Raw genomic sequence first — 25,822 nt, forward strand, 5'->3', positions numbered from 1 at the left:
AGCTGGACCGTGGCTTTGCTGAGTGTGTTCCAAAACCTCTGTTCTTTCTGTTGAAGCAGGTGTCCTTCTCACAAAAACGTTGTGGGGGAAAAAAGGAAAGATGACCTACCTCCCTGATGTAAACCAGAAAAATTTTGGGGTTTTGTGGGTGCTTCTGTGTTGTTCCGCTTACTGATCCATTGCTCATCATTTATCATGATTGGGACCCTCCCCTCCCCCCAGGCTCTGAGCAGTGGCTGGGGCTAGAGCTCCAGGTTGGAGGACCATAAGAAGTGTCCCTGAGGGCTTTGGGTCTCCCTGCCGTCGTTTGGAGTTCGTTGAGAAAGAAGAGATGGTGGGACTGCACAGAACCCTCGTTCTGGGGTGGAGCGAAAGGAGTACTCAGCAGAAGACAGAGTGATGTTTCTGTGGTAGGAGGAGATCCAGAGCAGGGACCTGTTTGGGCAGCCGGAGATCAGAGTGTGAGAAGGAAGGTGTGGTTGGGAGCCAGGAGCCGTGGGGATCGGAATAGGATGGGGTGGAGGGCGGGCACTGGAGTGGACTGGCCGAGCGGGAAGTGTCGGTGCCCATTTGGAATTGGAGCTGATGGTCTCTGACCCTTACCCTTCTCTGTAAATCCACCATGAAGTGCAGTGATGGGAACACCACCCTGTATTGTAGAGTTACATACTCAGTGGACGTGCGATTTTGTGTTTAAATGTTTAATGCCTTTTTTAATGATGCTTTGGTTTTAGTGGTTTGCGGAGGGTGGGGGGGGTACACCTACACCATGAACAGCCGAGACAGACTGGAGTGTGTCCTGCCCCCCATTCTGGAGTCACAGCTGTTGATTTCAGACGCCACCGTCCCTCAGAAAGGTCTTAGACTGAGTCCCACTCAGTGTTGTTTTATGTCTGCCCACGTGGAAGCTAATCTGCCGCCTTCCTTCCTACTCAGGCGGCCTTGTGAAATCTCCTAACCTGTTTGTCCTTTTGCAAACCAAAGAGCCTCCTGTCATCTCTTAGCATCCCAGTAATTGAACTTCAGAAAGGATGAGTGGTTAGAATGTGGTTCTTTCCAGTGTCATCCCTCCCTCTTCAGAGTACACAGGCATGGGACTGAGAGGAAAAGAAGTATTCCTGGATGGATCGTAGAAATTTGTGGGGGAACCGGGGAGGTGTCGGAATGGAGTTCCCTGTCTATGAGGCTGGGCGTCCAGAGCCGCCTGTCTAGGGTGAGCGGACCGCTTTCGCTGAGTTCCCGTGCTGGCCACGCCCACTCCCCCCCCTCACAGCAAGATCCCGCCTCTCTCTGGGGGTGATGACTTCCCTCCTCTTGGTCCTGTCTCCCATGGCAGTGGTCCCCTGCCCCCTCGCCTTTGCTAGTGTGCTCCCACAGGCCCACGTCGATGCTGGCCACCTCTGCCCTGCATTAGCTGGCACTGGGATTTGTAAAAAGGGTGGATCTAGGGCCTGCGAAGATGAAAGCTCTCCTTGTACGTGCTTTTTTAGTTATCTGTTTCCGTCTCTCCCAGTGACGGAATGAATGCAGATGGAAGAAGGAGGGGAAATGATGCCTGCCATGTCTAATATTCTTCTCTTTTTGTGCTCATCAAACTTCCCCCCACCTCCACCCACTCACCCTCACCCCGTTCTCCTTTCTAACCCTTCACTGTCTGTCTTCCCTGATGGACTATAAGCTCCAGAAAGAGAAAAAGTATGTTGATTTCGGTCTGTGTTGTGACCCCCAGTGCTTAGCACAGGGCCTCATGAGTGGACCTTGAAATAGGCTCATTTGGTGAATGAGTGAGGAACAGGAAGGGAAGTAAGCTTTAATTTGTCCCTATATTGTTGTTGACAACTTTACCCTAGTCTGATTTCTTCTTCATCCCCCCCAGTCTCTAACCCTGAAGGAGCCTGCCTCCCGGAAGCAGCAAAAAGATGGCTCCCATAATGGGGTGCTAGATGCATTGTCCAGAGGGCAGTTTCTGCACGGTGGTTGGTCTGTTGGAGCTCTGTAGTTAAGGAAGCTTTTGTGGGCTGGCCAGAGAAGGGCACCGTTATGTGCAGCATCGTTTGTATGGGAAAACGCATTCTGAGTTCAAATAAATCTACTTGCCTACAAACTTTCGGATTACGACGTCTCCATTCGTCGGGGACTGCCGTTGCACGATCTCCCATTCAGGCTTTTATTCATTACCAGTTCATTACCAATATATAAATGAACAATGAGCCATTTCTTTGTGGAGGGAGCAGAGCCAGAAGTCTTTCCTTCTGAGATTATAAACTGTTAGACGTTGAAGTGAACTTCATCCAGCAAACATGGTAGTTTATTTCAAATGTATGTGCAGAGTGCCTGGCACGTGCTGAACCTCATAAGAAGGATTCACATGTGGATAAAACAGGCTCTGTCTGGGCAAGGTCGCAGTCAGGGTTTTAGTGAAATAGGAACTGGACTCATGTAGCCCACGAGGTCACATCCAGCTCTGAAATTCAGTAATTCCGTGGTTCTCAATTGCTCTATTCATTTGCTCATTTTCCTTGTCATATATGGTTGTGTTATAAAATGCATTTTCAGGCGGTAATGCGGTAAGCATATTTACATTCATGAGTAACAATTAATAGCAATAACCCCACCTGTCCAGATTTTAAGTAATTCTAAATTTGATCTCTGTCTTCGTTATTAAGAATGCAAAATCCAGGAACAACCATTTATGCTTTTATTCTGGCTTTTTATCATAAAAAGAATGTAGCCAGATGCATGAGGAGCTAGACAGAAACACAGAATGACAGGGGCTGTTACTCTGAAAGGAGAAGTATTCCACCCTGGCCAGGGGGCTCAGCTGGCTGGAGCTTTGTCCCCTATACCGAACATGTTGTGGGTTCAAGTCCTGGTCAGGACCCATACGGATTGCAGATCAGGTTGTAGATGTGATCCCCTATCGGGACGTGTACAGGAGACGAGCGATCGATGTTTCTCCCCCGCATCTGTGTTTTTCTCCTTTCCTCTCTGTCTAAAATCTGTGAGCATATCCTTGGGTGAGGAAAAGGAAGGAAGGAAGGGGGTGGGGGAGAGAGGGAGGGAGAAGGAGGGAGGGGGGAAGAGGAGCGGGGAAAGGAGGAGGGGAAGAGGCATTCCACAAGCATAATGTACAGGAGTGGGCAAAAGTAGGTTTATAGTTATAATACAAACAAATAATACAATAGCTAATAAATAATAGTCCAAGAAGAAGCTCTGTTCTGTGTACTCGTAACTGTAAACTTGCTTTTGCCCACCCCCTGAATATGGGAGTTGGATTACCAAATAATTGCTTGCATTTTCTGCATGCTTTTCTGTTATTTTCCACCGTTTCACAGCACGAGTGTGTCACTGCCTCGCTGCCACCACCCCACGCACACTCGTGCACACGCACGGCGTGTCTTCAGACCAGGAAAAGCACTGCAGTGCGGTGCTCTTCCCCCCAGTTATTCGTCCCTGTGTCTTCATAAATGCTCGGTGAACAAATCCTGGTTTCTGGGAGCCGGAATGCGGGAAATTTGGCTGTTTATATAAACGGTTTTACAGACATGTATGAAATATACTTACAACTCCCTGGAATAAAACAAAATAAGCCTTTTTTACACTTTCTGGAAATAGTCTTATTCTGCACTGAAACTTGGGAAAGTTTCCTGGTAGTTCATTTCAAATCTGTTTTTAATTACAAACTTCTTTATGGGTGAATCTCTTTTATTTTTAGTAAATCAAAGTCTGTAATTCAAGTAACATATTAACTGTTTCTGTCGGTGAATTACTGGCTGTTGCCTCCCGGGACCTGGAGAGAGACAGGCACTATGTCTAGCTTCTAAAATTCCACTTAGTGATCAGGATAATGGGGTAACCTCCGAACTAGCGCTTAGACTAGGATTTGTTAAATGCATTTTGGAGTGTTGGTGTTCTTCTTTACATAATAACTCCCAATACACTGCATTTTTTTGTTGCTTTGCTGCTTTCTTATTTACACTTTAGCAGTTTCTTTTAATGTGAAAGCCAATCTTTAGCTGGATTCAGCTCCCCATAATTATGGGAAATTGAAAACCCACATTCGAAGAGTAGTTCGGCTGTAGTGAGAGAACAATTCATAAATTATTCAGGCATTCGCTTCGGTGATCCTGTAAATATTCCTTGCTGTTCTGTTTCGTACAGAATGATGACTCGTGCAGGTATACATCACGGTGATGCGGACCCCGGCTCGTGGGGCCCGCGGTGTTATGGATGAGACAAGACAAATTCACACAGACTACTGAGTCCTGTGGAGGAAAGGGGATGGCTCAGCCACTCTCTCAAGGGGAGAGCGCACCGACCCTTGCCTTGACAAGTTTTTATTGCTTTTCTGGGCACATTATGTTGAGGATGGTCCTCATGTACTATGCACAGGTTCGCTTTAGGTGGTTACCTTTTACAGAAAACAAAGGAGAGGATGCCGCTAATCACATCACAGAAGAAGGATATTTGCAAATGCAAAGGGAAAAGTGGTTGAACTGGTTACGCTCATCCTTGGAACGGTTAGCATAGATTTTAGGAAGTTACTTTAAAGATGGGCAGTAAACGTTGTCTCAGTTCAGGGTGAGGGAGTTTTAGCAAAAAGCAAGTCTCAAAGTGGCCTAGGTACAATGCAGGCCTGATTCCCCACAGAAGAACCTATCCGTGGGTCTGGGTCCTGTGCACCAGACCTTGATTTCCACTGGCCTTTCTGAGTGGGAGCTGGGCCCACGCCATGCAGAATGGTCTCCTATATTTCCTCCCTTGTTTTTAGTTAGGAGCTCTATAGATCCCACAACGCTTGCTACGTGCTGGTCTCTCACACAACCCTGGGAAAATGATTGGCAAATGCGTCAAAGTACACAGAGTATTATTATAATCAGTAAGCAACCAGTGGCTCCAAAGACCCACGTTCTCATATTAAGCCCATCAATCATTGTCAGGCAGTAATGATCAAATAGTAGATAACATTCAAAGAACTCTGAGGGCTTTTTTAGAGGCAGGGTCTGTTAGCTAAAGGGCCATAGTACTTTGGGAAAACAAACTCATTTTATGCTTGGACCCTTATCAGAAAATTGAGGACATTCTCAGCAAAGCAGGTTTCACAAGATTTTCTGCATTCTTTCTTAGGCCTGATTGCCCCTGGGGAACCCGCCCTTTCCAGCACAGGGCCGCACCCACCTCCAGCATTGTTTCAGGCTTAGGTGGAGCAGGGGAAGCAAGGCAACCAAGAGATTAGGAGACTTCTCCAAGACAGAATGAGGACTCAGGCTATGTCAAAGCCGGGTGGGAGGGGTACAGGGAGGGTCCATCACCCCCTTTTTCTACAGCTCCCCAAGTCCTTCTCTGAGGGCCCCCTCATGACCATGCCTGTCTTAGTTCGTCCCTCCCTTGAGGAGTCTTCCCCGTCATTGGCTAACCGGCCATCTGCCCGGGGTCAAGCAGGGTGAAGTAAAGTGGGCAGAGGCGGTGCTCCTGCCAGGGAGATAAGCTGTTTCCTAGTGGCTTATGGTCCCAAGGTCTCTCACTCAGCCTGAGCCATGGGGGGTTGTTACAGCTTCTGGAACCAGGCAGGGCGGTTTCCAACATCACAGTTGCCTCTACTAACAAAACACTCACCGTCTAGAGTTGATAAGAATCTTAAATGATTAGAACCAACTGGACTCATATGACTTGGTTCAATCAATACCTACTGTTTCACCATTCTAGAAATGAAAAGTAGAGACACCTCAGCAAGTTTATTGGAAGATTGTTTTTAACTAAAGTTTCCATATGTAGGAGAAAATCACATTATTGCAAAGGAATGAATCAAATGTAAAATGAGGGAAAGGCTTTTCTTGATAACTGGCACGTAATAGATCCTTGATAAATACTAATCATTTCATCTGTGACAGAGAGGTAAATATTTAGATTTAGAAGCTGGGGCCGCCTCACAATCCACAGGTCTGCACACCATGAGGTGTTTTCCTTCCTTTTGCCTGAAGAACATGCGCATGGTGTGGCATTGGTAGGCCCTTTATGGTTTTATTACCTTTCAGTTTCATGTTCTTCAACTCTTAAAATGAACATCTAATTAAGCTATGTTTTTGCTTGTGATAAACCAAGTTTTGCTTCTACTTGAGGTTTTTCTAAGTCCATTGTGTATAACAAAATACAAAATCAGAAATTTATGGTAGGTATCACCCAGAAGAAGACATTGTTAGCTTTCTAAAATCTTTGACTCTTTCTCAGAGGAAGATACAATAAACTCAATACTAACATCAGGCCCGCTTTGTCTAACTAAGAACAAATAAATGAACCACCAACACAAAAGGAAGCCCAACATCTGACAGTGTGGGGTTATTCTTTTTTTATGTGGTCACAGAACACACATACAGTGGGATACAGCCTCAGGTGTAAAAAATGCCGTGTCTGAAAATTAACCTTGATGTCATATAAAGGACACTAATCACTTATACTAACAATGTTATTTTGTGTTAAATATTGAGCTTCATATGTCTTACACTTACCATTTATTTTTAATACCTAAAGTGAACCTGGTTTAGGGATTAAGAATATAGTAGATTCGTTTCTTCCAGGAAAGTTCTAAGGCAATGAATCCTAAACTCTTAAAAATAAATTTCAACCCGCTGTCATGTCCTGTGTTCAGAATGTGTGTGATATTCTTTATGCATGGTAAATATACATGTCTACGTGGGGAAAATGTATAGGACAAAAGAGCCTAGCTACTCAAATTCTTTATAAACATAAATATTAAAATAGATTAACTTGTTTTCTTATAATAGCTTTATTGAGCTATAAGTCACTATAAAGTTTACTCTTTTACTATATATCCATCTCCACTTTCTAATTCCAAAACGTTTTTACCACCCCAAAAGAAGCCCCATATACATTAGCAGTCACTCCTCATGTCCCCCCCCCCCCCACAACTGAAAGACGCCCCATAGCCTCAGGCAGTCCCCAATCTACATTATGTCTATAAGGATTTGCCGATTCTGCATGTTTCACATAATGGAATTGTACAATGTGAGGCCTTCTGGGTCTGCTGTCTTTCACTTGGTGTAACATTTTTCCAGTCCCTCCGTGTCACAGCCTCTGTCAGAACCTCATGCCTCGTGATGGCCATTCCACTGTATGGATCTATCAGTTTGTTCATCCAAAATGGATAAAATTTATTTTTGAATTAAAAACTTCACAGTCTTCAAGACCTTCCGTGATTTTTCCGGCTTCTTTCTCTTACTGCTCTGTGTCCCAGCCCCACACCTTTCAACACTGTGTCTTCGTTATTTTTTTTTTTTTTTGAAGATTATTTCAAATGCAGCTTTCTGAATTTTTCCCTTGATCCCACTGGTAATAAGCGACATCGCTTCCTTCAGATTCTCACAGTTCTTTTTCTTTCCACAGTTTGAACTTGTGCTTTTAGCTATTTATATACCTGTCTCTCGTTTCAGATTTGAATACCTGTTGCCATCAGAGGTAGTCTTGCAAATAGCCAAAAATCAATACCTAGTTTTTAAAGTAATGAATGAGATCATTGGAGATCACCGGGGTGCCCTAAGGCTAAGGCTGTAATTGATATCCAGTTGGATGCCAAAAAACTGTCTCAGGAATTAAGGAGGATAGCTCATTTTGGAAAAACCTGCCTTCTCATTATTAATTAGTGCCGTGATCTAGTGTCTGGCCCTCCGTTGGAGCTCGATAACTGTTTGTGGAACTGGACTCAATGTCCGGTAGCGGGGCTGGGGAAATTTTCAGTGTTTTTAGAAAGGAATTCCTATAGTATGTATTTATAAATACACTCCAAAGCCCCAAGTTGAGGAGGAGAGAGTGAGAACACATGTGGGTCACGTGAGGAGAGCCCAGAGCCGTTGCCTTTCCCTTTCCTATGGGATGCATCGTGTTTGGATGTATCAGCCAAGGTTTGCTTTTTTCTTCTCCCTGCCCGAGGAGTCAGCGCCAGTTCCACTGAAACCTTAATAAAACAGACTGTTGCATGTTACTGTGAGTGCAAGGGCTTGAGGGTACGACTTCCTTCTTTTTGAAGCGGTGCTCGGACCCGCCTGCAGTCAGGCGGTAGGACTGCAGGTCCGGGCGAGGGTCTGTGAATTCCCACGGTGGGCCATTCACAAAGTGCGCCTCTTGGGTGCAGCGTGGCCTTTGATCCTGGGCTAGTGTTTTCAGTCACATCCGTAGGGCTTTGAGAAGGAAGAAAGATGTGCTGGTAAGTCCAGTTTTTGAAGGAGAAAAAGTGGGCAGGGGTTCTACTAGCCTGACAAAGAATTGACTAGTGCTAATACGTGGTCAGAGATCAGAGAAAGGGCCAGGCAGCCGCCCAGTGTTGGAAGAGGTAAGCATCATACTCTTGGGGTTCTCTTAGTTTCTGTTTTTGTCCCTACCAGTTGTCCCCAAAACAGGACTGTGCTGCTTTTGGAGTAGATGATACTACTCCATCACCTTGGGATTGTCTAAAACTTAGGCATTTAAACCATTTGAAAACTTGTTGCAGTAGGAATTGAAAAAGCTTTTTATGACTTTCACTTTTATCATTTCCATTCTTACCTCTCTAAATTGCCAAAGATGTGCCAAATTTCTATAAATATATGCAATTAAAATATTTTAATTATAGTGCATAAGTAGTTATTCTTGGCAGTAGACTCCTAAGGAAATTTTTCTTCATATTTTGTGCAGTTGTCAAGATTGGGTTCCTTTTTATGTAATAGTATATAGAGATGTCTTTATTTCCCTTTGTCTAAAGTCATCTGGTTTTATGTGTACTTCTCACACCTGATCTTTCGTTTGCTTAATGCTCGCCATGTCCCTAGGCCACTCAAAGACACACACTGAACCTTACAAAACATTTTCACCCATCTTATACCACTTTGTTGGCAATGAGAAAAGACATTCTTTTCCCACTGGATACATTCTTTTTTTTTCCCCTTTCTTTCTTTCTTTTTTTTTTTTTAGAATTTATTTATTTATTTTTAGAGAGGGAAGGGAGGGAAAGAGAGAAAGAGAAACGTCAATGTGCAGTTGCTGGGGGCTGTGGCCTACAACCCAGGCATATGCCCTGACTGGGAATCGAACCTGCGACGCTCTGGTTTGGAGTCCACGCTCCATCCACTGAGCTACGCCAGCCAGGGCTGGATACATTCTTCATAAGGTAAAATTCACTGCAGGGTGAATGTGTTCTGTTGCTCTAGCGCTTGCCAGGCAAGATACGCCTCAATCATAAAAGACGAAAAAGGGAAGTTCGGTGGTGCTTGTTCTTTCACAAACTCGCATCTGGAGAAAGAACACAGCATGGACATGGTTTCCTGATAACCGCCGCTGGTGTCCACGATCTGATACTGTTGCGCGGTACCCTGACATCGCTTCCTGTTTCTGAAGAATGGTTGGATGGAAAGCCAAGCTGCTGGCTGAACTGGGAGACGGCGCCCGGAGAACGCACTGGAACCCCAGCTGCTTGGGCCGCTTTGCGGGGACACGAGGCTGACTGTAAGCTGTGTGGGCTGTCTGGCTTCACCGGGGTGGCTGGTTTGGGAAACCTGCTTCAGACAAGCAAGTGTGTGACCGTCCTAGGGGCACTGACACTGACAAAGGAGAATTGCAGAGTCGGCAGAGTGTGCCTCAGGGAGTGTGTCCGTCCCCGTCCCAGGACGTGTTTGAGCAGAAACTGGATGAGCGCCTGCTTAGGTGGGACATTGGTCAGGGGCCTGATGGGGGAGGGGGCGGGTGGCAACGTTCAAGTTGGATAGTTTGAAAAATGTTTCATCCAAAGAAAGCTTACCAAAATATAGAGCCCGGGGAGCACAATGTAAGGGCAAGTAGGAGGGATGGGCAGGGGCCAGCTCCTAGAGTGAAAGGGGCGAAACGAGGGAGAGTCACCAGATGCCGAGAGAGGAGGCCGTGTAGAAGTGGCTGCCTGGCAGAAGCTGAGGTCTCTGGTCGAGGGGCCTGGCGTCCATCGGGAACACACAGGGGGCGCAGCCGGGCAGTCTGCCGCTGACCCTGGGCCCCTGGCCCTAGGTCCCCTGTGGCCAAACCCAGCCGAGAGCTGAAGAACGAGAGTTTGGCACGGTCCTCCACAGTTCAGCCTCCCTGAGCTCAGAGTGGGATGGATCTCATGGAGAGTGGATCTGGCAGGGGGCGTGGAAACTGTCCTGTACAGAACAGATGCTGTAGAAAGAGATTTCCGTATGGAATGGGGCATCCCTGCCATCCCCATTGATACATGGGACTCATTTCTCTGGGGAGCCATCACGTCTCAAAAATACTGGAGGTTCCCTCGTTCAGGCATCTAGAAAATGCAGACTTCCTGGTCGTCCAACATCTAATTTAATAAGTTTCAGCGATAGAGAGCAAAGTCTTGCTTCAAGAAGCTGCTGGTTCTGTGGTTGAACAGCTCTCATTACTGGGAAGGTTTCTCTTGCCCTTTATCTTGTATCTCCATGACAGCCTTTTTGTGTTGTTGAACGGCCATCGTTCATTCAACAGGTGTTGACTGAGGGTCTGCTCCGGACCAGGACTTGTTCTCGGTGCTGGATATTCGGCTGCGGACGGGACAAAACTCCCGTATTCACGGGGCTTCTAGATGAGTGGGTAGAGACAGCAAACGAACCTGTAACGTGACGTGCAGGGGTGATAACTGCCGAGGCCGCCAGCTGGTAACCGTCTTCACGAGGGACGGTGATGGTTCAGGCTCGGTCTGAATTCGTTGTGAGTCGTCTTGTGCAATGCGGTTGCCCGAAGGCCTACTTCCATTTCAGGCCGTGTGAGCAGAATGGAAGGCACCAGAAAGGTAGTGTTGCCTCTGCTTTCTTGTGGTCCAGCCAGCCCTGGGGTGTGGCCCTTACGTTCGAGGGGGACGCCGGCCAATGGGAGTTTGTTCAGGGGATGGTCCCTCCATGGCCTTTTAAATAGGGCACAGAGTGCCCAACCTCTTACCACTTTCTCCTGTGATATGACATGCGTACTCCTAATCGGCCTGGTCTTTCTCTTAATTTCTTCTTAAAATGCTGCTTCTAGAACTTAACTTGGTTCTCTAGATGTGGTTTGGTTCATGCCCAGTAGACTGTCTGTTCCCTCGGTCTGGTTATTTAATTTTAGTAATGCAGCTGAAGGTTGAATTTTTTTTTTCAAACGGCCGTGTTACTCCTAACTATGAGGGTACTGTGAAGCCAGGTCTCCAGCATTTGTTCCTATGATTTATGCTTATACTTAAATATGAGCGTCAACACCTGTCTCTGTTTTTTAATTTTTTAAAAATGTTTATTGATTTTTAGAGAGAGAGGAAGGGGAGAGAGACAGAGACAAAGAGACAGAGACAGAGAGACAGATATTGATGTGAGAGAAACGTTGATTGGTTGCCCCTCCCATATGCACTCCAACCAAGGATTGAACCCATAACTTAGGTATGTACCCCGACCAGGGATTGAACCTGCAGCCTTCTGGTATACGGGATGACAGTCCAACCAACTGAGCCACAGTGGCCAGGGCAACATCTGTCTCTATTAGAATGTCATCTCACTGCTGTGCATGCAGAAATATAAAATCTACAGCAAGGTTCTTTTGAACATCGTCTGTCATCCAACTCTGTCATCTACAACATTAATAAGCATATTCTCAAGCTTCATCTTTGTGATTAATATAATTACTCAGCTAAAAAAGACTAAGGGCACCAGACCTTTCCTTCAGGTTACCGCCGCCGAATAACCAACCCTCTTTCAGGGTGGCCTTTCAAAAACCAGGCACGCCTTCACTGTGCCACCCAACTCACATGTCTTCGTTTTACCCAGGCAGTTCTGAGGAGGGAGGAGGTATTCTGTTTATGGCATTTTTCTGATCCCAGGCTTATCAAAAAACATACTAGGATAGTGGCCATGACATTGGGAAATACAGTAAGCCATGGCTGCTCCCTCCGACCCCCAAGTCTTAATAATTCACGGACCAGAAAACTGCAAGGTAGGATCTTCCTTGAATCAATACAAGCTTACCTGTCTGGGGTTCACCCTTCCTCCTTCCCTGGAGCCTCTGCCTCCGAGTGTAGACAGGAGCTGACCAGTGGTCACGGGCTGGGCTCCGGAGGAGGAGATGAGGCAAAAATTTAAAAGTGGCCTTGGTCCCCTCTTTTGAGGTTGGGCTACCATTTCCAGTTTGAAGTCTTTTTCTCAGTCAAATCTAGAACACTCAGCTAAACTAGACATTGAGTGACCCGACTTTCTGACTCTCGAGAAGGTTGTATCATCCCCCGCCCAGGGTTTTTATCGTGCTTTTCAGAAGCTCAAAAGAAAGGGAGAGAGTGGCCATGTTGTCACAGTTGCCGTGTTGTCACAGTTGCCACTGCTGCTGTATCTGAGGTCTTCCTGGGGACCCCCGAGTCCCCAGCCTCCTCACGCACCTGCAGCCCATGCTGCAACTCATGCATGCAGCCTTCGGTAGGTGCCCAGAGCAGTAAGTAGTACATGTCATTGGTTTGGCTTTGCATTCGTGAACTCCCTGTCTGATGACAGTGCTTTCTTTAGAGACCTCCTTATGTGTGGATTAGGAAAAAGATAGCATTGGCCTCCTTCTTCCTGGATGTACTTTTATTTTCCAAAGACTTTGGTATCCTGTTTTCTAGGGTTCTCTAGATTAAATGTTATAACATCTCAGCTCTGCTCAAATGCCCATGAACCCATACACCTGGCTGGTAGGTAGTACAACTTGGAAGGGGAGAGTGGCTGAGGCCATCTCTTGCCTGATACAGAGAAGTGTCCATGGACCAGCACGTGGTTAAACGTGGCAAACCTGTGAAGTCAAATGACTTGGAACTGAGGGTTTGGACTGACTGCAGGTTCCAGTAATGTGCTTGTGCAGGTTGGAGGACCAGGGTCTTAGAAGGATCCGCGTGTTAAAGCTTAAAGACCAGAGGCTGTTAGGAGTTCCCCTTGCTTTTCACATTCAGCAAAGCAGAGGCTGGCTCCCACGTAGCGCACACTGCTGTGGGGACCTCACCCTTGAGCTTCACAGAGAGAGTGCGCTCAGGCTTTCCAGGTTCGCTGTTTGCTTGGGTGTGTTCTGTGCTGATTTCATACTGAGTATACCGAATGTCTTTCCTTTGGACCCTAACTGATTTTTCATTGCCTGAAAACGTGGAAGTCATACTTAGGCTTGGTACCTGCGGCTCATCCAGGTTTACGCGGGCGTCCTTGTCCCCTGACGGTGCTTCGGCAATGCTGCCGCAGCTGTCACAGCTTTGGCGAACACTTGTCCCGGTGTATGCTGTCGTCCCGGCGTAACTCACTCTCAGAAGGGTCTTGGTCTGGAAGAAAAATCATGCGATGCCCTTGGACACATCCCAGAACATCCCAGAAGGCAGGTGGCTCCCACCGCGTGCTCTTTGCTCTGCCCTCGGGGCCTTCTCCACTCCCCTCTCCCTGCAAACACTCCACTGACGACGTGCAGGGTCAGAAGGCCTAATAGTACCTGGAATGCTGTTTGTCTTCTTGGAGGGACATTCGACTGCCTAATTCCTTAGAAGGACAGAGATGACGCGCCTGGCTCGGGAACACAATCTCATCATTTTGGTAGAGGGAAGACACACGGCAGGTGTAACTGAGCTCTTCTAGCCAGACTGACCTGTGTAAAAACGTGCTCATGTAGGCTGCTTCTTAGTCATAGCTGCTGAGTAAATGCGGTTTTGATACCTAATGGGTCCTTAAAGAACCTGCTGGCTTTTGCAACCACACTACAGCTTGCTTTATCCCAATTCTACCTGCTCTGTGGATTGCTGTCTCCTTCACTGGATGGTGGGTCCTGGAGGGCGGGAACCCTGGTGTCCTCGTTGTGCCTCCCAGCATGGTCATTCAGGAGGGACGGATGCGAAACCTAGGGGATAGGGGAGGGGAGGGAGCTGGGAATAAGTCCTGTTGCCTTCTGCTTCCCTTTCAGGAACTGAAACACCTGAGCTGCCCATGCAGGAAAAGGAGAGGTTGTAATAAATATTTGGGGAAATGGCACGCACAATTTTCTAAAGAAAACAAATCATTTCATTTCCCAGGTTTGTGACTCTATGGCAGGACTTCTCGGCCTCCACACCCTTGGCTGACCCGGATGGTCTTTGTTACAGGGCCGTCTGGGTGCACTGCCCGATGTTTATTAGTTAGTGGCATCCTTGGTTTCTACCCACCAGGTGCCGGAAGCTCACCCCACTCCCGGCTCTGACAACCCAGACTGCCTCCAGACATATGCCCCCTGCCCCTGCCTGAGAACTCGCGCTCTATGGGAGTTCTCGTCTGGGATAGAGACAGACCAGAGACACCCGCAAACAGTAGAACTTGGGGGTTGGAAGGGAAGGTAGGGATCATCAGCGCATTGTGTCCCCTGCTGCCCCTCACCCCGCTCCGTCCCATCACACACCACCGCTCTTCTGTGCCTGGAGAAACTGTGACCCAGGGGGGTCCGTGGGCATAAAAAAGAAAGAAGGCAAGTGTTTGAGGTCGTGCTGATCATGGACTGCAGGCTTCTCTGTGCTAAGTTTGTTCGCAGGTCAGGCGAGTGTGTCTGCTCTCCAGCCACTCGGAAAAGGAAGCACAGCCTTATGAAAAAACAGATAAGGGGGAGCAAAGGATTGTAACACAGGAAAGCCAGAGGCCAGCAGCACTGCAAAACCAGAATTTAGCCTGGGTGCTGACCGTCTTCCAGATGAAGAGGAACAGAGCGGACGCACCAGTGTGTGGCTGGGTGTCCAGAGCGGCCCCGTGGGGTTCCGTGGGCTTCACGGGACACTGTTTTAAGTGCGTGTGCCTAAAAGGAAGCAGCAGAGGGTGAAGTAAAAATACTCTGCTTTTTTCCAAAAAAAAAAAAATGGCTTGTTTTTTATATCTCGGTAATCGAGATAATGACCTGCCTCATGAGGTCTTTCTCCTGCAGGTGGTGTTTTATAAGGGCATTTTGTACCTTACCGAGCATTCTCACAGAGAGGTAAAGAACACCCCATTAAGTATTAGCTGCTTGTGGTTATTTTAAGACCTATCTCCATAACTAAGCGAATTTGGTTCTCACACTTTGTACCTTTTGATTGCAAACAGCTTTGAATAGGTTTACGTTGTCCTTCATGAAAAATTACAGGATCGGCAGAGTGAGACGCTTTGGGACAGAAATTGGGCAACGGAGAGTTTCTCAGGCGTGTAAGCTGCCTTTTGTTTTGATCCCTATCGCTCTCAGTCCGTCTGTCTGTCTGCCTGTCTGAGGGTTCTGCTGGAAGGACTGTCCCGAGTGGGGACGCGAGAGGAAATGGCCGGACGCTGAGCCGCGGGGTCCGCGCGGGGTCCCTGCTGTTGGAGGTAGGGACCAGCTGGCAGGGCTCCGTCAGAACTTCCCTTCGCGTGTCCTGTTGCGATTTCGTCTCATTGTTCTTGCTCTTTGTTTTCGTTTGGTGAGGATTAAGCATGATTCAGGCACCTCTGAGCCTGCAGGACGGGAATGCTTCTGCATAGTTACGGGTCAATCCATTTTTCCCAAATCAGAAAGCATCTGGAGAACTTATTAATTGAATTTACCCAGATGTCTGGTCACCTGCGCCCTTTAACAGCCAGTGGTCACAGCCATTCTGTGCTTTGTCTCTGTATCTGTCATCTGCAATGTTTCTGTCTTCTTAAAACTAGCACCTCAGTTCTCCGTGGAAAGACTTTCAACTGTGTATGCTGATGGTTTATTGAAAATTCACCACTGAAAAGCTGCTCTTCTGCTTTTCGTATTTGAAATCCTGTGGCTGGGAGACGTTTTTTGAGAGCCGATCTTCTGGAGGGCTTCAGAAAGTTAACTGTTTGGGCAGGATGTCCTTTCTGGACTTCATGAATCATGACAGCCTTGTGCTGCTTTATCTGAAAAGCGGTTTCCGACTTGAGTAGCTGTGGAGTCCTGGCAGACGGGAGCGTGTCAGATGTCCTGGCAGAGTTTGGGGCAGGAGGGGACTTTCCCACTTCTTTATGTTGTCCACAGTCGCGATATGTGGGAGTTTTATGAAATTTCTTCTGTTGCCCTGAAACGCTTAGCTTTTCACCACTGGCCCTGCAGCTCCGTGATGACACGGGCTCTGTGTGCGCCTGCATGTACTTAAACGAAATGAAACAGAAAAGTGAAATCCAAGACATTCCTTCAGTTTGCAGGGGTGATTATTTTTAGGCCCTGTTCCTGTGTTCCAGAAGATCTCTTTTTAAGCCCGTCTACTGGAACTTGGAACACAGCTGCCTGCAGGAACAATAGTGCAGCATATGCGGCGGTCAAGTTTCTGCAGCAGCCCCCCCAGATTTGTTTAACCTGTCACATGCCCGCGGGCTTCGCCGTACCAGGGGTGAGGATGTGCCGCATCTCCACACACGGTTCATTGATACTCAACCTGCAGCCTGTTTTAGTGCTGGAAATGAAATAAAATTGGGAAAAAAATTAAAATGAATCAGGAGTAAGTTTTCTTTCTTGTAAAAGGTGGGTGTGGAGGGAAGGCCGTGTTAGAGGCTGGGTGGTGGGGCAGGGAGCCCCAGGCGGACCCGGAGAGAAGCTGTTGGCGGCTAGAGCCCCTTGGACCATTTCGCCCACCTCTCCAGGCTCGGTCTCTCCCAGCGTCGTGAAGTCGTTTTGAGAATCAGAGCAGGAAGTACACGTGAAGGTGATTTATGAAGTTCTAGACGAGTATGTAGTATCAGTTCTGGTTCTTTCCTGAATCACGGAAACTCTACGTCCTGGCCTTTCTTTTTCTTGCCACACGTGTAGTAGTTGCAGAGCTATGCCAAACAGCAATTAATAAGCCCCCCCCCCCCCCCCCACTGTGTAGCCCACAGACACCGTAAATGCATGTTCTGTTGACTCGCTTAGAAGACAGTAACATTGGCTTTTTGGAGACAGTTGGAATTTCCAAGGCACTCTCTCTCTCCCCTCTTCGTGATACTCGTTTTTCTAGTCTCCAGATCGCTCCTGTTCTTTCTTCGTCTGAGTATTTCTTTCTTAGCTGCCTCCTCCAGTTTTAGATTACACCCCAGGGCTCACACTGTGGGCTGGCCTCCCGGTGGCCCCGGCCTCTCTCTGACCTGTGCGTCTGGCCTCGGACCAGCTCCCCACTCCTGGCTGACCCCGCTGCGGACCAGCTCCGACGAGGGGCCTCCCCTGCTCAGGTCTCACCGACCCCAGACAGAGGTAGCCTGTCTGCCGCGCGCAGCCTGGCAACGGAACTGTCGATGTGACAGGCCCGACCTTGGGCCTGACCCCGGAGTCAAATGAGAAGCACCATGGGCCTGAGTCCCCCAGACCCAAGGAGCTTTTCTGGAAGAAGTAGGATTAGGGAAGGAAGTGAGGATTCAGTGCCCACAGAGAAAAGCTTTCCCATTCCCTGCCTCGTGCATTGGGGCAGGTGGGGGTGGGGACTACTTAGAGGCAGATCAGAGGGGCCTTACTAAAATACTTTTGTGTGAAGTTGTAAATGTAAGGACCAAACAGAATAGTAACATTTAATATTGGAAGACGCCTTAGAGGTCAGGAAGTGCAATGTATTCATTTTGGAGCAGAGGACTCTTAACCTGGACAGGTGAATGATGTGCGAGTGTCCTGTGCTTTCCGCTCCTGGGCGCTTTCATAGCAGGGCCTTAAGACACTACATCTGGGTCTTGTATGGGTGACACTGATGTCGCACAGCTGCGTGCTGAGGCCCTCGGATCTACCCGACAAGCTACACAGGGCAGAAGTGAAGTAGGGGGCAGCCTACTCGACCACCTCTGACTCCCTCCTCCCAACACGGGGAGCTAGTACTATTTATTAAGGAAGGCAATTTGTAGGACCTTAGAAACGAGAAATAGGACACGTTCCCTGTTCTTTCAGAGCTTACAGTGCTGGTTATCTTCCATCATTAGAGGGAGCTGATGGTGGACCATGAAGCACCCGCCAAACTGGATGTTAGTGCACTGGGTTCTAGTTTTGTTGCTCCCACTGGTGTTAGTAATAGCCCTGGCCGGTGTGTGGTGCGGTTGGTTGGTTGGAGCATTGTCCCAGGCACCGAGAGGTTGTAGGCTGGATTTTGCTGAAGGCACACACCTCGGTTGTGGATTTGAGTCCCAGTTGGGGTGCGTGCGAGAGGCAACACTCGATGTTTCTCTCTGACATCAGTGCATCTCTCTCTCCCTCCCTTCCCCTCTCTCTAATACCAATGGGCATGTTCTCGAAGGAGGATAAAAAAAAGAACAAAAAACAATGCCACTGATTCTAGTGAAGACCTAAAAAAGAGTGTTTACTTCTTGGGGCTCAGTTTTCTTCTCCACAAAGTGAGGAGATGGAATCGGAAAGCCCCAGGTCCGAATGTTTTCTGAGTCACAGTCTAATGACACTTTCTTATTCTCATCATCAGGCTTTGGTCCCTATTACTCTGTTTATTCAAGAAGTTCTTAGCTTAGATGTAGACACTGATTAATTTATTTGTTGATGTGATAGGCAACTTAGCCATGTGTAATGGTCCATTTCTTCAGTTTTAAGGCAGAACAAGATTCCAAAACCTATGTGAGATCATTTGGATTATTACGTACCTCATTAGGTTTGTAAAACAGATTATACCTGATTTTGGATATTCAGAGGCTCAGGGAGCAAATTAGAGGATGATTATCATAAAAGTGCTTTTGACTTTAAAAGGAATTGGACCTCAGAGTTCTTCTCTAATAGTGCGTTCGTTCCTCTAGTGCATTTAGAAGGTAATATGATTTGCGGAAGCTGAGCTTCTTTTTTTTTTTAAGATTTTATTTATTTTTAGGGAGGGAAGGGGGAGGAGAGAGAGAGAGAGAGAGAGAGAAACATCAATGTGCGGTTGCTGGGGGTTATGGCCTGCAACCCAGGCATGTACCCTGGCTGGGAATCGAACCTGGGACACTTTGGTTCCCAGCCCATGCTCAATCCACTGAGCTACGCCAGCCAGGGCTCGGAAGCTGAGCTTCTGTGCATCCGAAACACACAGCTGTGTTTACAGCTCAGGCCTCTGCCAGGGCGCAGAGCATGCACACACCGAACACGCTTTCTGTCGTTCCTGTGACCTAATTGGGAAGTTTCTGTGGTTTGGGAGGGTTTTGTTTATTTTTCTGTTGTGTTGGAATTTCACTGACCTTTCTTTCCTCCCTCTCTCAGTTCTTTCCAATCGTTCAGGCAGCATGTGTCTGTAAAACAATCAGCTCCACTACGGGAGCTTGACTCTGGCGTTTGGAAGGGTCGCCCACTTGGGGGAGGCACCTTGACTGTGGGGAGGCAGGAGGCTTTCTGGCAGGACAGGAACAGACTCCTGGAAACAGAAACAGGTTCACGTTCAGCAAGTTACTTAACCCCTTGGAATCTCTGCTTTTCATCTGTAAGAGGAGAATAATCATACTAAGGCTGACAGCGCATGATCGATGAGATCATGGCTTATCTTTTATGGAGGGGCCGACACAACACACGCACTCGGTGCGAGGTGGCTGTCGGCCCTTCCGCTCCACTCGTGGGGGCGGCCACGAGATGCCGCGCTGGGAGGCGCCGTGGCCAAGGCCTCCCCTGAGGTTCAGGCAGAAGGGCCTGCATGCACCAGCAGCACTCAGTGTGGGGTCGCCTGGTGTCATGGCTATGCCCTTGGCCTCTAGAACCAGACAGCCCGGGTTCAACTGGACTAACTCCGTGATCTTGGAAAAGCCACTTCTGTGCCCAGTGTCTCAGGGTCCTGATCTGTAAACGGAGGCTGTTAGCACTCACCTCTTCAGGCGGTTGGAGATCCCCTGCGAGTCTGTTTGTGTGAAGTGCCCAGAACAGCCCCTGGCGTACACGTCTCTGTGATTACCACGGTCTGTTCCAATGCAAACCGCCCCCCCCCCCTTTTTGTGTGTGTTAGAGTTTAATGCAGACTTTGAAAACGTGGCATGGGAGAGCTGGAGGCTTTGCGAAGAGAACGGATCTTTTCCATTGAGGAGGCTGTCTCCGAACAGCGCTTGGCCAGTTTCTTTAATAGGCGCTAGATGTGCTCTTGGAAGTCTCCACCAGCCTTTCATCTCTCCCTCTCCGCCTGCCTGTCCACTCTGTGCAGCTTTTGTTATTAATGTGGAGCAGTTGAAGTCACTGCCTTGGGCGGAGGCCAGGCCGGCGGTGCCGTGGGCATACATTGCTTTCCTCGATTCTGGCCACGAGCAGGGGGATGGCAGGCAGAGGTGCGGGGACGCTGCCCCTCTAGGCAGCCTGCGGGAAAGGTGTGTTTGCTCTCTTCACAGGGATGCTGCTAGGTCAGCATCTTATTTAGTATCTGAGCAGTATCTTTTTTCTCTCTCTTAGCCTATGACCGTTCTCTCTTTGGGCTGTCATTTTGTTTGCTTTCTGGTTAGACAGACGAATGCTGTTTTGTTCTGTATCTTTGTCTGTTGTTTCATTGTTGAAAACCTTCTCTTCAGGTAACTAAATGTTTATTTAAGGCAGGTGAATTTTCTCCGTGAAGCCGTATGTTTCTGTAGGGTACACAGACAGACAGGCACACACATTTAGGGGTTATTCGGTCTATATTGTCTCTTTTCTCTGTAAATAAAATAACCCTATAGAGAAAACAGTCATTGAACTAATAAGTGAAAGTGTGTTTCCTTCAGGATTAGTGTAATTCGAGAACACGCTTTTTTATTTTCTGCTCTGCCTTTGTGTTTGGGGCTTGGGAAACTAGTTTTTATTGTTTTGGAAAAGCAATGGAATTTTATCACACCTTTTCCTGAAATATTTCTTTCAAAGTCCTGTTTTCCTCTGTGAAGAGGTTCCATCATTTAGAAAGTGAAGGAGCTGGATTAAGTTAGGGCTTTGGGACCAACTGTTAACTCCAGAAGGGAAGAGACTGCTTGTCTGAGAAACGGCACTGGGGGATCACATGACCATCCGTGGGAGACTTGGGGCTGCAGCATGTTCGCTGAGCCATTACGATTTTTTTTTCAATATCTGCAAATAAATACTTGGCCTTGGACCCCGTTGTGCCTTGTGACCAGGGGTAGGAGATAGTTTATTCTGGTTTGGACTTTATTCTGACTTCCGTTCCTTCTTGTGGTTTTCTTTTTTTTTTTTTTCCAATGGTTTTGTTAACTCTTGTGAAATAAAAACTGATTTCTAGTTGCTTTTAGCCACTGCTAAATTGTGGCATGCACATATTTCTTTTTAATTGAACAGTTGTTATTTTTTTCTTCTTCCTTTGCCCTTTTTTTTTTCCATTTGAAAGCAATAGTGGTGACTTAGGATTCCTGGAAATATTCTTCCATAATGATATGTCACAGATGCTTGAGTGCCGCGCACACACCCCGCTCCATTTTTAATGTCACGTTAGTGGAGAGGAAATGTGGCTAATAGCTGTGTGTCCTGGTGAGCCTGGCCCTGCCCCCCACTCTCCCCCCCCGCCCGCCCCCCGCACAGTGGCTATGTTTCCCCCTACATTGTGGTGGGCCCCTGATCTTTCTGAAATGTGCTCTGTCCAGACGCTGAGGCTTGCACTGCTTAACATGCAAATTTCTGAGGTTTGTATGTGTGACTTGGACGTAATAGAGTTTGCAGTGTTTCCCAAACCACGTGCTAGGACCTCTTCAGAGCACGATGCCAGGAGAACCTGGTGCCTGTAGCGTCATAATGTTCTTCGTGCAGCTGAGTTCTTTATTCAAACACAAACCTTTATGAGATGTTATAGAACAGTTTGAAACTGCTGGGAAGAAAAGAAAAGTCACTTGTGGTTTTGCCGTGCAGAGGAAAACTGCTGTTGAAATGTAGAGGTGTTTATTTCCACACTGACTTTTGGTGCATATTTTTATAAATACGTAGTCATTCTTCAAAAGAACCTCTAGAGACCTTTTTGGAGCCTGCTTTCTCTTCACGTTACAATATACGTGAGGACGTTTTGCATATCCCGGTGTGTTCTCTAAAAAGACGGTTTTAAATGGCTGCCTAGTTTGGCATCCATTGTCGTGTGACTCTGGAAATACTTAGGCGATGCTTCAAATTTAAAAAGTCCTTTTTTAGGGAGTGAAGTTTTCCTTTCTCATCTTAAACATAGTTGGTTTGAGAAATTTATTGTTGAGGACATTTTAATTTTGTGCTTTCCTCGGGGTAGACTTATTTATCCTTCTCTCTGTCTTTGTAACAAAGCATTTATTTTCTTTAAATACACTACACAGTCTTCGGTATAGCAGCAACTAATTATCATTAATTTTTAACTAGCCATTCCTAGCGGATTCAACAAGTGAGGTTTTCAACAATCAGCTTATACTATTTAAAAAGTCAAACTACTTTTGAAGTAGGTAAACATTTTCACAACTGAATTTGGGGTTCATCTATCTACCACGATCAGTCGGTGCCACGGGCTGTGCTGGGGTTTTGGGGTGACCTCGACTTTCCTTGAGCCACCAGGTGGACAGCACGGGAAAGGCCAGGCGGCCAGGGCAGCAGAGCCAGCTGCCCTGGTGGGCGCCACGCACCATCCCCCCAGTGAGGTGGACGCTACTACACCTGGCAGCTGAGGGTGAACAGCGAGTGTCCGTGGCGCTGCTCACCCTTTCCTGGAGAGAAGGGCAGCTCAGCCCTCCCCCTCTGCTGGCATGTTTTGAAACTGCTTTGCAGGCTCTGTTCAGCCCCGAGTAGCAGGTGTCTGGGCAGTTCACTTCTAATGGGCAGTGGAGGAGGAGGAGGAGGCAGAAGCCAGGCCGGGGCCGCGCTGGCAGTCCCTGGGACTGTCTCATGAAATGCACACTCTGGCATTCTCGGAGCCTTTCAAAGGAATCTGGGCAAGTCGTGCAACCTTGTGTCACTCTGGTCAACTTGGCTTTCAGGAGGGAGTGGTGATTAAACCAAATGGAGCCTGCAGTCAGGAGGTCTTGGTGGCGCTTCTCAGTTGGAGAAACCTGGAGTCATGGGGCCATCTCTGAATTTCACCCTAGAATTGACTGCTGGGGCTTGGCCTGGGCACGAGGGAGCTGACTGGGGGGAAAGAATGAGCTGGAGAGTCATGCGTCCCCGAGTTAATCTATCTGGACAGCTACTCAGGAGCAGTGTGACTGTGGGCACATTAATCTTCCTGGACCTCATCTGTACAAAGAACGACCATAATAATCATTGCTTTCAAGATAAGTGAGAGCGTGTGCTTTATAAGTGCGTGGCACAGCATAAGCTCTCACTAGATATTGGTCCCCGTGAGGATGATAGATGGTGTCAGGTCATCTGACCGCAGGTCATCTGACCGCAGTGTGGGTTTGCGATGGATCCTCAGCCGTCCCTTGCACCAGAGTCCTTCCCTTCCTGAACACAGCCTCATGCGCGAGATGAGCTTGAAAATGCACAGCTTTATAAAGAGATGCCTCCAAATGTATTTGCCTAAGTATAAGTGTTGGGGGCTCTCTCTCTCTCTTACTCTCCCCTCCACCCCTCCCCCACCCCCGCATCTCAGAACAATGCAGATGGTCCATACTGGCCCGGGACTAGCATGGCCCTCCGTAGACAACTCCCTGTCACTGTGTTTCTGTGCCATCCCAAGGGTGTTGTCCCCGTCTTCGCAGTCAAAGGTGACTCACCATGACTCTCTTCAGTCAAGAGGTGGGGTTGCACACTCATTTTCACTCACATTCCCGTCATCAGGACAGTCACATGACCACAGGTCGCTGTCAGGGAGGCTGGCGCACGTCCTCGCTAGCATGCCAGGCACCCTGCGAAAGCTCCTGTGACGGTAGAACAGGAGTCAGCAGAGCAGGACCTGAGTGGCGTCAGCCAGTCATTGTAAATATCATCGTATGGGAACACGGCCACGCCCCTTGGTGTCTGAGTAGTCTGTGGCCGCTGGCACACTGTAGGGGAAGGAGCTGAGTAGCTGTGGCAGAGACCACGTTGCCTGCAAAGCCTAACGTAGTTACTTACTCTCTGGCCTTTTACAGAAGTCTGCTGACCTCTCAGATAAAACAGGGAAGTGAGTGTTAGGGGAGCATCTGGTAGTCTCTGCCACGGTGAGGGACCTGGGAAGCAGGTGAGTCACTTGGTGCCTTAGGAAATGCAGAGCCAGGGGTTTGTGTCTTAGGGAGGCTGGTGACCAGTGGGAGAGTGAGTTGGGATGCAAGGGATTGTGGGAGAAGTCATGTCGAAGGGAAGATTTAAGGAGCCAGGCATGAAATGGCCTGGTGGAGGTGAAGGGGGCAGGTATAGAAGGCTGCTTACTGAAGTGAGCTTCCGTCTTTTAAGTGGAGCATCAGCTCTGGCCGGTGTGGCTCAGTTGGTTGGAGCATCATCCCATAACCGAAAGGTTGCAGGTTCCATTCCCGGTCAGGGCACATATCTAGGTTGCGGGTTCAGTCCTCAGGCTGGGCTCATACAGGAGGCAATCAGTAGATGCGTCTCTCCCTAAAAAGCAGTGAAAAAAGCCCTAGGGTGCAGGTGAAATAATAATAACAACACTAAAGCGGAGCATCAGAGCAGAAGTACTTCCCCCAGCCCCGTGCTGGGCCCCCTCGCTCTTGCTTTGTCACGTGCTGCAGTGCCCCTGTGGCCAGAGGCTCTCCGCCCGTGGCCTTCCCACCAGTCTCCCTGCACAGAGCCGCAGCCTCCTGCAGGCCCTCCAGGGTGACCTCCTGTTAGTGTGGCCCCTGTGTCATCCCCCTCTAAAGGACTTCCGGCGGCTTCCCCTAACTTACTCGGTAAAGGGCCGGCTCCTTGGTTTGCCACGTTGGGTCTTCTCACTCGGAATTTCTCTTTCCCTTCTCCGCCTGGCTCACAGGCTGGGCTCCTGCCTCACGGACACACCTCCGGCCCGCTCGGCACTTTGCCGTTTCTGTGTGTTTGCTCCCGTGGCCCCCTGGGCCTTATTAACTCTGCCCAGAGGACTTGGGACCCAGGACTGTGGCTGGTGCAGCGCAGGCACCTCCACAGCTGGGCACACGGCACCGCCCACATTTGTGTTTCCGTTTCCAGCCGGGCCCTTTCTCCCAAACCAGGAATAAGCTCTCCCTCCTTGCGTGCTTACAGGATGCTGTTTGTATCATTTGCAGCGTTCATGACTTTCCAAGGTGTTTGAGTGATTCCCCATCTGCTCCTAGTCTTGCAGCGAGTGTAGGGTCTCTGAGGCCGGGTCCGCACTCGAGCTGCTCAGCCCTCCCTTGCACCTAGGAAGGGTTGGTCAGCGTCACAGCGATGCTGCTGTGTGCAAACAGCGCCTCCCACCAGAAACAGAACTCACAACCTGGAGGAACGTAGTAAGTGCAAATGGAAATAGAGCCCTGGTAATTGTGATGAAATGAATGCCACTGAAGCTCTTCACCCAGAGCAGTGTTCAGCTAGTTTTTAGTGAAAGAACACCACATTTTAAAAATATTTTCTTGAGACCTGAAACACTATTTGAATGCAGTCCTGTTTGGAAGTTTTAAACAGTTCCTTAACAGCCAGACTGAGTCAAGAAGTCCGATGCCCTTCAGTGAGGCCTGGGGTGGAGCCTGTGGGCGGGGCCAGTGGGCGGGGAGGGGCCGTGGGCGGGGCCCGTGAGTGCAGAGAGGGGTCTCCTGTAGAAGAGCCGGGACTGGAGCATCTTCTACTGCCAGAGCCGTTCCCGACTCCCTAGAGCAGCGACTTTCGAGCGGTGCGCCGCAAGAATGTTTAAAACATGCAGCGTCTGACTGTTTAGTCACCGACCTCTTTTCCCTTAGATTGTCAAGTAAAAAAAATGACCGCAGCCAGCCAGCACGACAGTTGCCTGGTGTGAGTGCATCAGAATGATGCCTATTTTTTTGGTCGGGTCGGCAGAAAATGGGTCTTCTGGTGTGCCGCAGAATTTTAGTAGTTCGTGTGTGTCGTCAGGTGGGGCGGTCGGAAA

General features: G+C 48.4%; 1 protein-coding gene across 4 annotated transcripts in view; it reads left to right on the forward strand.

Moving 5' to 3' along the window:
- The window catches only part of GAB1 (GRB2 associated binding protein 1), a 114,901-nt gene that overhangs the window by 25,415 nt on the left and 63,664 nt on the right, over positions 1-25,822 (forward strand). The window lies entirely within an intron of this gene.

Source organism: Phyllostomus discolor, chromosome 8 (genome assembly GCF_004126475.2).
Source record: "Phyllostomus discolor isolate MPI-MPIP mPhyDis1 chromosome 8, mPhyDis1.pri.v3, whole genome shotgun sequence".
Classification (NCBI taxonomy): Eukaryota; Metazoa; Chordata; class Mammalia; order Chiroptera; family Phyllostomidae; genus Phyllostomus; species Phyllostomus discolor.